Raw genomic sequence first — 15,721 nt, forward strand, 5'->3', positions numbered from 1 at the left:
GCCTTTTCGTTGGTACCTTGCTCCTCGTACCAAAGAAAAGGCCGCCGGCCTATTTGGAATTTTCTTCCGGCTCTGTGACCATTGGTGCCAATTTTGCTACAGGTGACCACGTTCGGGTGCGGTCTGGAGCGGCTGGTAGGCAAGGCCATGGGGGTGGGTCACTGTGGATCGGTCCCGGGTGGTGGCGAGAGGGCGTGGCAACGTGGTCCTGGTCGATCTTGAGCTCTAGCACAGCGACGAGTGCAGGCCAGCATGCTGGATATGCTCATGAACCTGCTACCCAGTTCGTTATTTCGATCACATATGTGTGACAAGAGCAACTAGCACTAGAAAAGTTTGCCTCTAAACGACCATGAAACAACAGCTACCTTTTACTATGCTACCATCTTGCATTTACGGAAGCAAATAGTAGGCAGCGATCTAAAACATAGAGTACTTATTGTGATGATATTACTTTTATTCGTCTTCTGTAGCACCAAGTCATGAACCCATGGATTGTTCCTACAATACGACATGATGTGATATGTAAAATTTGTATTTGACTAAAATAGTACATAATGTTGGAGGCAAACTACATTCTGGCTGCTTATTCACACACTACAATGCCGGATAGACACTTATGATCGATAGTGTACTCACGTTGATGTTAGCATACTAACTGTTCTAGTATAGTAAATGAAGGCACTCATGGAAGTCCATAACTCAGCCGTGGTCATGATGGGGTGTTGAGGAGTCAAACCAGCAGCACCCATAAACCCAATGGAATCCTGAACCCTCTATGAAAGCTCCAGATAACTGCTAGCACAAGAAGTTAGTATCATATATGATCTGTAATTTAATATATAAAAATGAATACCATTAAATATGGTATATACAGTGCAAGCCTACATGAAATTTTCATTGAGAAAACAAAAGTGAAAAGAGTAGCATAAAATTAATTGCAGAAGGCATAGTCACTCGATGACACTGGCTAAGTACCTGTCTCCTTGTTTGCTGTGCCTCAATAAATCGAGATTCCACTATGTGACTCTTTGAAGATCTGTGAACCCTCCACGAGCAAATCCTCTAAGAAGATTTAGGGTGCTTGCGGACTGGCTGTAGGCCTGAATCAACATTTCAGGATCTGATACATGCGATTTTTCATCAAAAGCGTCACTGTTGATGATATCCCCTCTGTAGGAGGGAAGTGTTACCCCATCTCTAGTCTCAGTTGGGTTCGATCTTGGCTTTGCAAATTGATCAGCCATCCTTCCAACCTGAAATACATCATCAACACCTTTTATAAGCCACTCGAGAGTAGCTCTCTTATATAAACTACTCGATAATCTGTAAGCTCAAATAACAAGCTAGTGTCGCATCTTGCTCATGCAGACTGATAAATCACGAAGGGACAATATTAAAATGTTTTAATGGTGGCCTTTTTTTTCTTTTTCAAAGCAGGTTAAGAAATTGAAATACATTATTGCTTTCAGAACATCATGAATGCATTTCCCCATTTGTAAATTTCGACACCAGTGATGCTAAACAAATGTGATCATAATCAAAGTCAGACTCTTATCTTTGATCTTATGATAACATGAGTCCTCTTTTGGCATGTTCACATTGAACAAATATTCAATATCTAGAAACATGGCAAATTAAATAGCTTGCTTCAACATATTTTCAGCTTTATTTCGCTTATAGAAGGCAAAAATGAAACCTCGAGATCATTAAACCCAGCAGGCAATTCCCTTAATCGAGTCACAGAAACACCATCCCCACGCAGTTTTTGGCTACTCACAAGCAGAGAGTAAAAAAAATCAAGTCAGACCATAGAACGGCACCCAGCCTGGTCGCAGAAACTACACGGCGGCCACGAGCACCGACCCACCCCCGATTCCCCCATCACCCGGATCGAACCCAACCTACGACCGGAGCAGCGAGCACGTGACGGTACCTTCTGGAGGCGATCAAACGTGATCTTGTCCCGCCACCGCGACCACATCCTCGATCCCGATGCGGACGGCACCCCCGGCATCGCGTTGCCCCCCTCACCGCCGTGTTCAACTCAGCAAGGTCCTCCCGCCCACTCCGTGGGGCATCCAATTCCCGCTGCCGAAGACAACGACTCCGCCTGCGGCCCTCGAAGGATACGGCGGTGGTGGGGTGCCCCGAGCTGTGGCCGGGTCGGATCGACCACGGCGGTGGCGCGGCGACAGCCGAGAGGGCTTCAGGCGGCCGCAGCCTACGTGCCCGCCTCGCCCGCCGCACGGGAGAATGCAGCATGCATGCTACTCTGGGTGGCCCAGCTCGACGGCGCCACCACGGCTACCATCGGCTGTGCGGGAGCCATCCTGCTGCTGGTCTCCCTCCTCGAGGCTGGCTGCATGCGCGGGAAGAAGGGCGCCGCCACGGCGCTCGACGGAGGGGCGCGTGTGAACCGGAAGCATGCCGTCGAGGCTGGGGTCACGGTGGGGTCGCGGACTCGCGGGGAGGCGGTGTCGCGAGGTGGAGGCAGGCCGCGAGGAGGGAGGCGGAGTCTGGCGTATGCGCGATCGCGTGGGGCGGCGGAGGGGCGGCGATAAGATGCGGCAGGCAGCGTGATTGATGGGCGGAACTGGAGGTGGGTACACGCACGGGTAGGAAAAATTCTGGTGGAAAAAGTAGCGTCAATAGGGGGGGCGCCCTCACGAACAGCGGGGTTGGGCGTCGTTTTCGGTCTGCCTGGTTCCCTATCAATCTTTCTAGGCTTACATGTGGGCCTCAAAGTGGTGGTATGTGAGGTGGGTATGGGGATTAATCTTGGTGAAAGGTGTTTCAAATTCCATGGATACTTATAGTCTAGATAGATATAGATAGATAGATACACCTATGTAATTGAAACTTGCTGTCGACATTCCATTTAGCATGGTACAAGTACAGAAACACATATAGACTTGAATACAATGCAAGCTAGGTTAGGTTCAAGTAAGGTTTAGAAAAGATATGATGAAATTTTTGTGAGCTCACCGTAGCCCAACGCCCGACCCAAAATTATGACCCGTACCCACCGTACCGTGTGCACATGTTGGGACAGGTTTTTTCGTGTTTGGCCGGATTTTTTACGTTATGGGTCAAATATTGCAGCCTGCGCATAGCCTGGTAGTTGCAGCGGGCAAGGAATTGGGCCCGAGACTTCTTAGAACAAGTCAGGTCGGGTTGGACTAGATTTTTTCCCTAGCAGGTTGAGTTGGTTCCCTGAGGCAGACGGTCCATGATCAGGTCTATAGAAATACAAAACAAATGGTAAACTTTTCCACAAACAATATCTGCAAAAAAGAAACAAATCGTAAAATGCAGTGAAAGGTAATAATCTACTAAATATCATTTTTCATGTTATACACACGGACAAGGAAGTAGATTGCAGCAGCTTTAGTATATTTATGAAGAGCCAAAGAAGGAGCGTCTCTTTCGAACGTAATACAACTGTCATTGCAGAAATGAAGGACCATAAAGAGAGTAACTGCCGGCTCATGATAGCATTATTGGTTCTTAAACAAAGCAAAAGAAATATAGCAGCAGCTAAGAATACATAGATGCCAAACAAGCAATATGCTAATATAGGACTACTCAAGAAATCCATGTGATCGAGCCTCCTTAAATTCTGAATGTATCAACTGCCTCGTGACATTCTGAAAACTGCAAAAACACTATTGGCAGCCATTCACACTCTAAAGTATAAACCATGAAAAAGGTCAAGAAAGTTCCATGACCTTTCTTCAGTGTCTTTATATGAAAAAGGGTCAAGGGTAATCAGTCGGTTAACCTTACTCTCCCCTATAAATAGACCTGATCATCCCTTCAGTTCTGCAAAGCTAAGAGTTAAGAACTTCAAAACCATAGAAGTCTTGGATCCTCTAGTGCCTAATATGGCTCATGGAGGCAAGGGCAAGAAGCTGCTGTCTTTGCTAGAAAAGAAAGATGTCGCCAACACAGTTCGTACAGCCATAAGGAAAGAAGCTGAAGAATCAAATTCAATGGTAATTGGCAGCACTACAACAGTTGTTGGTGTGTTATATTATATTTACAGAAACTGCCTTTTTATTGTTACTTGCCCCCCATGTTGTGTATGAAGAGCATATTATTCACACTAAACCGAGACAGGATTTAAACTACTCGTCCGCTTTGTTACCATATCAATTTGGTAAAAGCTATCTTGGTTGGTACCATTCATACACTGATCTCATATAACCATTTACTGTCAATTGAAAGATGGCCAGGATGGAAGCCATGGATAACCATGAGCTGAGGGAGTACATGCTACAAAACAAAGGAACACTTGAGAGCCAGATGAAAACAACAATCAAGAAGGTCAGCTTTATTGATATATTCTCTTGGGTTTTTACTTTTTAGCCATGATACACCCTTGGTATAGTATATATAGGTAAACTGCGTGTCTCATTGTTTTGAGATTTACCTGCTGCAGCTTTTGCGAAAAGACAAGCCAAAGAAGAAAAGGAGAACTATGCTGTGCCCAATTCTAGGCGCTACACTAAATTTCACAAGGATGATGACATGGACCCAGCTGCTGCAGGAGCAGTAGAAGCCGCTGCATAGAGAGGTGGAGAGAAAAGAGATTGATCAGCCATATGCAAAAGAAATTATTTATCCTCGCAACAAATATTTCATTATCATTTCGGGCTAAATATCTTTTACCATCTATTCTCCGATCTTTCATTTTTCTCAAATACGTGCGTATCATTGTATTAAAGGTTGAATGTTTGAAACTTACAACGCTCAGCATGGAATTGAATATCCTCGTTTTGAACCATTTCTGTGGCGATGTAGTGGAGGATCGAAGTGAGGGGGAAGGCAGTGATCTATGTGATCTAAAAGCCGTTCCTAGAAAGAAATAAAAATAGTGTAAAACAAAAGAAAGGTAGCAAGAACGGTCCACAACACAAAAATAATAATCATTGAAAGGAATTTTTTGGAATTGTAACGCGTTAGGAGACCCAAAAAAATACGAGTTTATTTCTGATCATGTTGGTGAGAAAAGCTTAGATTTTGTTGCCTTATCGGAAACTGGGAGGAAGGATTCTCACAAAAATTTCTCAAGAACCTTTGTGGGGGGGGGGGGGGGGGGGGGGTAGATCTGGTGGCATGTTAGTGGGAGTTAATCTCCTATTGTTCGATATTGGGGAAATTGAGGAAGGTGACTTTTTTGTAAAATTTAAAGTGAGAAACAAAAAGGATGGCTTCCACTGGGTGTTAGTGTCTGTGTATGGCCTAGCACAGCATCAGTACAAAGATGCATTTCTTACAGAGCTTGTCCAGTTATGTACTAAAGAAATCTTACCAATTCTTAGTAGGTGGTGACTTTAATATTATACATGGACGGCTTGAGAAGAATAATGCCAATTATAGTGACGGGTGGCCTTTCATGTTTAATGCAATAATAGATGTCTTTAATCTAAGAGAATTAGAACTTTCAGGGCGACAATTCACATGGGCAAATAATCTTCAAGTCCCAACATTCGAAAAGCTAGATAGAGTCTTATCTTGCACTGAATGGGAGCTGAAGTTTCCGCATACCACAGTTCAAGCACTAACTAGAGAGATCTTTGACCACACTCTGTTGTTCCTGAACACGGGTGAAGCGGCGTCAGTTAACAACCAATCACCATTCAAATTTGAACTAGGCTGGTTGTTGTGTGTTAGTTTTTTTTATATGGTAAAAGAGATCTGGCAAAGTGTGCAACAAGGCAATACACCGTTAGAGAAGTGGCAGGCAAATATAAGACGCTTGCGGCAATATTTGAGGGGGTGGGCCAAAAATATTAGTGGTGCATACAAAAAGGAAAAATCACTATTGAATAAATTGGACGAGTTAGGTAGAAAGGCAGAAACAATACCTTTAGATGGCAATTAGCTAAATCTTAAACATGCCCTAAACCAATAGATTAGCCAAGCTTTTAAGGGAAGAGGAACTGAAATGGTATCAAATGGCTGAAGTAAAGCAAGGAATTCAAGACAATTGTAATTTTATTTTACACTAAAAAATTAAAAATATTCTGGAATATTCGATGTTAACCCCTATGGAAATTAAGCAAAAATATCACTAATGTTCTCTTTCGAGGGAACTTCCGGTTGCCCAGGCAGTTTCCCCGTGCTAGCATTAGGACAAGAAGAGGCTAGTTGAGCTACCTGAGTTTCTATCATTTTGTTGAAGCTCAACTGATTTTTAATAACCGGATTAAAGCCCTCTAGTTGTGCGGCCATAGACTCCAAAATATTGTTATTAGCAAGGAACTTCTTGCTAATGTTGTCATTTATTTGCTTCTGGCCGTACACTAGGTCTTTTAAGGTACGCTGAAAATTGTTATTAAAATTCATACCTTGCTGTTGACCGAAGGGGAGGTCGGGCTTTGAGTTCCAACCTTGCTGTGGACGGAATCTCGAGTTGGGATTGTTGTTGTTGGTTCCAACAATGTTCGCGTCCTCTTGAGTCAGGGGGCACGAGGTGCCCGAGTGCCCAGTCTGCCACATGTTTCACATGTCATTCAAGACTCCGAAACCTGGTTGCCCTCCTTGTGCGGAGATTCCAGCTTCTTCATCAGAAGATCCATCTTGGCAGCCAGCATGTCGACACTGTCGATCCGATGTAGGCCCCTGGGACGGGCTGGCTGCTTTTCACCTCTCCAACTCTAGTTGGAGGCTATCTTGTCTATCAGCGTCTTCGCTCCCACAACATCGAGAGAAAGAGGAAGGAATCACCAGCTGCTGCATCAACATGGTCCTTGGCTTGCTGATTCAGGCCATGGAAGAAGTTTTGAATAATCAGTCATTCTTCTATGCCGTGGTGTGGGCATGCTTGTATGTACTCCTATAGATGCTCCCAGGCCTCTGGGATAGTCTCATCCGGTAGTTGTTGGATACCGGAGAAAGTCTCCCAGGCCCGAAGGGCATTTGTCTTGCCCACCGAGAAGTATTTGGCCAGGAATGCATTTGAACAAGCTTCCCATGTCGTGAAAGCTTCCTTGTTGGAGTAAAACCATGTCTTGGCTTCCCCAAGCAATGAGAACGGGAAAGCCGAAGGCGGACAATATCCATCGTAGTTCCTTTGGGGTTGATGGTGTTACTCACCTCCATGAAGTTCTGGAGATGGGCGTTGGCATCTTCGGATGCCTTTCCACAGAATGGACTAGCTTGAACCATGTTCACCAGTCCAGTTTTCAGCTCAAAGCCGTCATTGCCGGCTTGGTCTTGGTTCAATCCAGTAGGAATGTGGCTATTGGACGGGGCTAAGAACTGTCGAAGAGTCTTCTGAGCCATGGGTGATGAGGCTGAAGTGGATGGAGAACTAATATGCCAAGTGAGTCTTTTCTGAGGCTGGACGACGCGGCGTCTCACAATCCTTCCAATTCTTTCTGGATTCGGGTTAAAGTTATTTGGTAGGTCAAAACCGGTCATGCACTGCTCTACATCAATCATAAGATAGAGAGAGCAATGGTAAGGCTGCTAAGATTAGCAGTGACAAACTAGTAAAGTTTATCAAACTATTTACGATATCTTTAGACAATTGCTTCCCCGGCAATGGCGCTAGGAATGCTTGTTGGCGTTTCTTATGCCTAATACAATATAAATTCCGCAAGCGCACAGAATCATCGATGTAGCACTTCACCTTGGAGTATTCTAGGGTATTGTATTTTTCCTCAGGGAAGCACTATGGTAAAGAGTATCGTAAATAGAATGATAAGCGTACTAGCTTAATCAACCGACTAACTAGACGGGGGTAAGCCAGATATAAGGATAGGATAAATGGTCAATCAATGACCGAATGACACACGGCGGCTCAACTCCTTAGAGCGATAAGAGCTGGGAGGACAATGAGCGAGATAAGACACCTCAAACACTTCTGAACTATCGAGCTAGCCTCTCTAGATCAGACAAACTACTTAACTAATCTTCGAGATAGCAGAGCTTACTTCGGCGGCTGGAAGAGGAAGGACTTCAAAAAGGGATGAGAGGGGAGTCCAACGGCAACCTGCACTACTGCTATGAAAGCACCCGAACATGGTGGACTACAAGGGACGGACAGGGTTGTCACCACCTGCCACCTACCACAATGGTTCCGTGGGGTGGAACACACTTTCTAGCTAACACCGAATTCGGACACCACGCCCGAGATCAGTGTTAGGATTTCTCCCGAGGCCTTCGAGAGAAATCCCCCTTAACCTAGAGAACTAACTTGAGTTACTCTAGTCCGGGCGAGAAAACCTGTAAGGTAAGATCCCGAAAACTAGGAAGATAACTTAGCCTAAGCTAAAGGATACAACTTCCATGCTCGAGCTGATCACTCAGACTCCAGAAGATAAAAGAATGCGGAAAGTAAAGCTGACTCAAAAAAGTAGAGAAGATAACTTATATTAATAAAGTCAAAAGAAAGATACAAGAGCTATACCAGACTTCCGATGACTCCGGAATCTCGAGAAAGCTCGACTCGACTCTAACTCCCAAACTACTAACCTACTCTAGAAAGCAAGTGAGATTGAGCTCCAAATGGTGTGTGTTACAAGTGATGGATGGGAGTTCTATTTATAGGCTTCTAGTGTCGGTTCTTGGCCGGTAAAATAGTTGTCGTCAGTAAGCAAGTGTGGCAGTAGAACTTAACTTCCACGCCAAGACCCAGCTCCAGAGGCTTCCAGGTGGGGCTGATCAGCCTCCCCTAGGCCGGCCGGCCTGGGGATGCGACCATCTGGCCACCTCCTTCTCCTGGACCCTTCTGATCTTCTCCTAGTGTCGGTGTGAGTTGCTTGACTTCGATGCGTGCACGTGCTAGGCCGGCCGGCCTAGGAGAGGCCGGCCGGCCTCCCTCTGGCACATCTTGGCCTTCCATTGCACCAACATTATACTTGTACACTAGTGATCTTCCTGGAAGGTGGATTGGTGACCTGGACATGAGTTTGCACTGAGTTGTGGGTCCTTTGATCCTTGTGCAATCTTTTCGGTCCTTCTGATCAAACTGACATCCAACCCACGATTCAGAGGCATTGTGAGTGTGTCACTTTGCCCCTGGATCGAAGACGTGGCAGGGTCTTCAGGGGTACCAGGCTGGCCGGCCTGGGTTTTGTGCCCATTTTCATCCAAAACTTGTGGAACTTATTAGCATTAAATAAAATATGAATGGAACATAGTGTAAAGGACGGACCCATGGTCCTTAGAATGTTAAGTACATGAGCAGACCAAGAAGGATAGTTTGAGACATCACAACGAAGCAGCTCAAACGGTACCTCACGTGGTGTCGACATCGTGATTCTCCAAGCGGTTAAGCTTCAATCCGGAGACCTTGCTCCGATACCAATTGAAAGGACCTTAATCGCGTGATGTCACCTAGAGGGGGGTGAATAGGTGTTTAAAAACTAATTTGTAGATTATAATGCTTAACACAAATGTCAGTCAGTGACCGGTCAGATCGGTCAGGCAGACCGGTCCAACACTTAAAACATGCAGCCAAGTTCCCAACCGGTCAGACCGGTTGTTGACGGCCATTATTTCACATTCTGACCGTCAACTTCTCAGGAATAAATTGAGCTTTATACTATGTTCATTCATATTTTATTTAATTCTAATAAGTTTCATAAGTTATGGATGAGTTTTGATTTCAGGAGAACACAAGACAAAAATGGATGAATTTGGGCAAAACCCCAGGCCAACCGGCCTATCCTAGGCCGACCAACCTGGCACCTCCACACACCGAGCCACAGCTTCGATCCAGGGGCAATGCCATGCACTCAAGTGCCTCTGAGTCGTGGATTGGATGTCGGTTCAATCGAATTGACCAAAAGGCTTGCACAAGGATCAAAGGACCCACAATTTAGTGCAAAGATATGTCCAAGTCAGCAATCCACCTCCCAGGAAGATCACAAGCGTACACTTGCAACGTTGGTGCAACGGAGGGCCGAGGAGAGCCAAAGGGAGGCCGGCAAGCCTAGGGGAGGCCGGCCGGTCTAGCACGTTCAAGCGTTGCAACTACGCAACTGTTACAGACATCAGGAGAGGATCTGAGGCGTCCAGGAGAAGGCGGCGGCCACGTGGCCACACCCCTTGGCCGGCCGGCCTAGGGGAGGTCGTCCGGCCCCACATGGCGGCCTCTGGCGTCCCGACTTCGTGTGGAAGTTAAGCTCAACTATCACAACTGCCTCCAACCGACATCACGTGCTTCACCTGCTCAGAACCGACCCTAGAAGGCTATAAATAGAGCACTCATCCCTCACTTGTAACACACACCATTGGAGCTCATTCTCTCTTCACTTTCTAGAGTAGGATTAGTAGTTTGGGAGTTAGAGTCAAGTCGAGCTTGCTCGGGATTCCGGAGTCCTTGGAAGTCTGGTATAGCTCTTGTATCCTTCTTTCAAAGTTATCAATATAAGTTATCTTCTTTACTTTTCTGAGTCAGCTTTACTTTCCACTTTCTCTTATCTTCTCGAGTCTGAGTGTTCAGCTCGAGTGCGGAAGTTGTATCCATTTGCTTAGGCTAAGTTATCTTTCTGATAGTCGGGAATTTATCTAACAGGTTTTCTCGCCCGGACTAGAGTATCTCAAGTTAGTGCTTTAGGTTGAGGGGGATTTCTCTCAAAGGCCTCGAGAGAAATCCTAACACCGAGTGCAGACGTGGTGTCTGAGCTTAGTGTTACCTAGAAAGTGTGTTCCACCCCATGGTACCGTTGTGGTAGGCGGCAGGTGGTGATAGCCCTGTCCGTCCCTCGTAGTCCACCACGTTCGTGTGTTTTCATAGCAATAGTGCCGACTGCCATTGGACTCCCTTCTCATACCAGTCTGAGTCCCTTCTCCAACAGCTTGATATCACTGCTGGGGGATCTTTCGCCTATAAAACCACTTTTGAAGGGGTGGCACTCCTGGATCATATCCTGGAGAACACCACCTTCACAGAACCTCTCCCAATAGTACAACCTTCAAGCGAAGAGGAAGTTTCGATAGCCGAGCCCATTTATTCCGTAGTAACCCATGATGAATCACCGGCTAAATCTTCCCCTAAACCAAAGACTAGGAGGAGGAAGAAATTCTGCCTCCAGAATTCCTGTTGAATGTTGAGGAGGATATATTCTATGACTTTGGCAATACCACATTATATCCCCTCCAGAAAAGGCCTCCAGTCCCTTTAGACCCACCGGGTGGTCTCGATGGCTTCCCTTAGAGAGACCGTAAAAAGGGTGACCTCTATCATGAGCAACGAATGGGTACAGGAAGGGGAAACATCTTCCGAAATAATCCAATTTCATGCCCCCTCCTTAACCATTCCATGTTCCATAGAAGGGACTGCAGTCACGGCTCTTTACAATGCCACGGTTGGAGTAAACATTATTTCTGCCTTGTTCGCTTCTGATCGCTTAGGCGAAAAAGGTGTTACTCCAACTACAAAATCCCTTAGAACTGGACCACGTTCCACATTAAGAGGGATCGGGATTATGCACGAAGTGCTAGTTTGGCACAGGGAAACAGAGATTGCTCTAGACTTCCATGTCTTCGAAGTCCAGGACTTCGACATCTTGATAGGGCATCCCGTAGAAAAGCTCTTCCTAGATGTTCTTAATCTAGGAGAACTTCAGGTGTCTCTTGGGGGAAACCATTCACTTTACTTATCGGCCAAGCCAAAAATTCCTTGGCCAAATCTGTTCCCCAAGAAGGACCCGTTGAGGAAGTGTTGGCTATCATGCCAGATGACGACTCTAAAACCTCTTTAGAAAAAGATGCTGAACTCTTCATCCAAGAAGAGGATGAATTAGAGGAACAACTCGAACTGCCTATTCACGAGAAGCCGACACGACCTCCAATAGAACTAAAAGTCCTTCCCGATGGCCTTCGCTATGCTTTCCTCAATGGTGACACACAAACTCCCATCATCATTAGTAGTCACCTTTCCGACGAGGAGACGGCTAAACTCCTAGCCGTATTAGAAAAGCATAGACCCGTCTTTGGCTACTCACTCAAGGACCTAAAAGGGATCAGCCCTACCCTTTGCACTCATCGTATCCCTACCGACTCTACCTGCACACCTTCTAGGGAGCCTCAGCGTAGGCTAAATAATACGATGAGAGATGTCGTTAAGAAAGAGGTCCTTAAACTCTTGCACGTCGGGATCATTTACCCTGTGCCACATAGCGAGTGGGTGAGCCCGGTACAAGTTATACCGAAGAAGGGAGGTATGACGATCGTTCAGAACAGTAAGAACGAACTCATACCTCAACGACCTGTCACGGGGTGGAGGATGTGTATAGACTATCGGAAACTCAACTCGGTCACAAAGAAAGACCACTTCCCGCTGCCCTTCATTGACGAAATGTTAGAGAGGTTGGTCAAGCATTCTTTCTTCTGTTTTCTTGATGGCTATTCCAGTTATCACCAAATTCCCATCCACCCTGATGATCAAAGCAAGACCACATTTACTTGCCCATATGGAACCTATGCTTATCGCAGGATGTCTTTCGGGCTTTGTAAAGCTCCCGCATCGTTTCAGCGGTGCATGATGTCTATCTTTTCAGACATGATCGAGGAAACCATGGAAGTTTTCATGGACGACTTCTCCGTCTATGGGAAAACTTTTGATCATTGTCTCGAAAATTTAGATAGGGTCTTGCAACGATGCCAAGAAAAGGACCTGGTGCTGAATTGGGAAAAGTGACATTTCATGGTCTGCGAAGGCATCGTCCTTGGACACCTTGTGTCTGAGAGGGGGATTGAGGTGGACAAGGCCAAAATCGACGTTATAGAACGTCTTCCACCACCAGTTAACGTCAAGGGGATCCGTAGCTTCTTAGGTCATGCGGGGTTCTATCGCCGTTTCATTAAAGACTTCTCTCAGATCGCTAGACCTCTTACAAACCTCTTAGCTAAGGATGCACCCTTTGAATTCACGGATGAGTGCCTTCGCGCCTTTGAAATCCTAAAAAAGGCACTCATCTCGGCTCCAATCATCCAACCCCCAATCATTCCCGTTTGAAATAATGTGTGATGCTAGCGACTATGATGTTGGTGCGGTCTTAGGCCAAACCAAAGACAAGAAGCATCATGCTATTGCTTATGCTAGCAAAACTCTGACAGGAGCACAGTTAAATTATGCTACTACTGAAAAAGAGCTCCTCGCAGTTGTTTTTGCTATTGATAAGTTTAGATCTTACTTGGTTGGAGCAAATGTTATTGTTTATACTGACCATGCAGCTTTGAAATATTTGCTCACCAAGAAAGATGCTAAGCCCTGTTTGATTTGGTGGATTCTCTTACTCCAAGAATTTGACCTTGAAATAAAAGATAAAAAGGGAATAGAGAATACTGTAGTAGATCATTTGTCGCGTATGCAAGCTACTAACCTGTAGGAACCCCCAATCAATGATTTCCTACGCGACGACATGCTGCTCAAGGTGACGGACTCCAACCCATGGTACGCAAACATTGTGAATTTCATGGTTGCAGGTTATGTACCACTTGGGGTAAACAAGAAAAAGCTGATCTTCGAGAGCAGACGTCACCTTTGGGATCCACCGTACCTGTACATAGTGTGTACGGATGGATTATTGTGGAGATGTGTCCCTACAGCAGAAGGGGTGCAGATTATAGAAAAATGCCATATTGTAGCATATGGAGGCCACTTTGGAGCTTTCAGAACACAAGCAAAAATCTGACAAAGTGGTTTCTGCTGGCCCACAATGTATGAAGACACCAGAGAATTTATTCGAATGTGCCGAAGATGCCAGCTGCAAGGAGGCATCACTGCTCGCAATGCAATGCCCCTCACATACAACCTCCAAGTTGAACTATTCGATGTCTGGGGTATTGATTTCATGGGACCATTCCTAAAGTCCCATGATTGTGAGTACATCCTGGTTGCTGTGGACTACGTTTCCAAGTGGGTGGAAGCGTTACCTTGCCGAGATGCAGACGCCAAGCATACGAGGAAGATGTTTCATGAAATCATCTTCCCTCGCTTTGGAACACTAAGGATGGTTATAAGTGAGGGGGGTCCCATTTCATCGACAAGACCTTCCGTCGCTTCCTAAAAGAACTTGGCGCAAGACACAACATCGCTACACCGTATCACCCTTAGAATAGTGGACAGGCAGAAACTTCTAACAAACAAATCAAGAATATTCTGCAGAAGATGGTGAATGAGATGGGTAAAGGATGGAAGAATATGCTGCCTGATGCACTTTGGGCATAGAGAACAGCATTCAAGACCCCCATCGGCATGTCGCCATATCAACTGGTCTACGGGAAGACGTGTCATCTCCCAGTTGAGCTTGAGCACAGGGCCCACTGGGCCATTAAGAAATGGAACATAGACTACAAGCTCGCTAGGAGAAATAGACAAATGCAGCTAGCAGAGTTAGAGGAGCGAGAAAGCATATCACAGTGCCAAGATTTACAAGGACCGTACCAAAAGATGGCACGACATGAGGATCAAGCCCAAGGAGTTCAAGCCAGGTGATAAGGTACTAATGTTTAATTCCAGAGTAAAACTCTTCAGAGAAGGGAAACTTCGCAGCAAATGGAAAGGCCCATACACCGTCATCAACACATCTTCTCATGGGGCAATCACACTCCAGGATGATGACGGTGAGTACTTCAAGGTAAATGGCCATCGGCTTAAACTTTTTCATGAACCTTTTCGACCCGGTGAAGTTTTCGATGAAATTAAGTTAGTAGACTTCGATTCTACGCATCTTCATCTTAGAGATGAAGCCCATGCACCCCCTAATCACCTAGCCCACGACCTTAGAAGCCCACACGAGAAACCTGAGGTCCAATAGAGACCAGAGGGGGGCGGCCGAACCTAGGGAGTCGGCCGGCCCCACCTCGTGGCCGTTGGTGCTGGATCTTTGAATTTGAACTATCCAATGTCCCTTTTCATGTTTCCTTGTGTGGAGACACCGAACTTCGGAAGGTTTGGCACCATTTTGATCCTCTCTTCCCTTTAAATTCATCTTCTCCCCTTTCCTTCTCCTCATTCACCCAAGATCCAAGCACTCCGCCTTTCCTCAGCCTTTTTGCACCTACAAAGCACCATCTCCATGGCCGAAAAGACGATCATTCTATTCGTTGGGTCCGAGTCCACGTACGGACTCAACGACGAGCTGTCTCCCGCCAACCAAGCTTTAGCGAGCCCTGCAGTGGAAGAAGAGGCAATGCATATTGCCACGACAGCACTAGCGATCTTGCCAGCACCTGGGAGGAAGACAGCGCCGAGGAGCGCCGAACCAGGGAGGAGGCCCCTCAGCCTCCCCTTCGGCACGACGCATCGTCAAGAAGGCCTCTGTCCAGAGGGGCAGGGGAAGGCGCCCAGGGACTACGCCAAGGCCGACGACGAGCGAACTTCGCCCAAAGGATGCCGCCGTTCGCCTATTCGCCGATCTGATGCCTCCGATGCCCATGGAAGAGGGAATGCAGAACGCTTACACTGTGAGGAACAAAAGCGGCGGCGTAGTTAGCCACCATTACACCACTTCTCTCACCCCCGTTAGCGACAACTCTCCAAAACGCTTTAGGGTCGTAGGAGTCCGGACTCCCAGAGGGGGGTACGGTAAGGGCCTCTTTCCCGCGCTCTCCCCCAAGGAAAAGGGAGAGGCCGAATCCGTTGCATCCACCCCTAAAAGGGTGAAGAGGCACCTAACTTCTCCTCCCATCACACGTCCTGGGGGCAGTACGAGAGTGAGGATGAGAAGGTCCTAAAGGGGCCCAAGGTCGTCTA

General features: G+C 46.4%; 1 pseudogene; it reads left to right on the forward strand.

The window, feature by feature from the left end:
* LOC120695213 overlaps window positions 1-13,352 on the forward strand; it is a 78,841-nt pseudogene extending 65,489 nt beyond the window's left edge.
* The last annotated feature ends 2,369 nt before the right edge of the window (window positions 13,353-15,721 follow it).

The sequence above is a fragment of the Panicum virgatum genome, chromosome 2K (genome assembly GCF_016808335.1).
Source record: "Panicum virgatum strain AP13 chromosome 2K, P.virgatum_v5, whole genome shotgun sequence".
NCBI lineage: Eukaryota > Viridiplantae > Streptophyta > Magnoliopsida > Poales > Poaceae > Panicum > Panicum virgatum.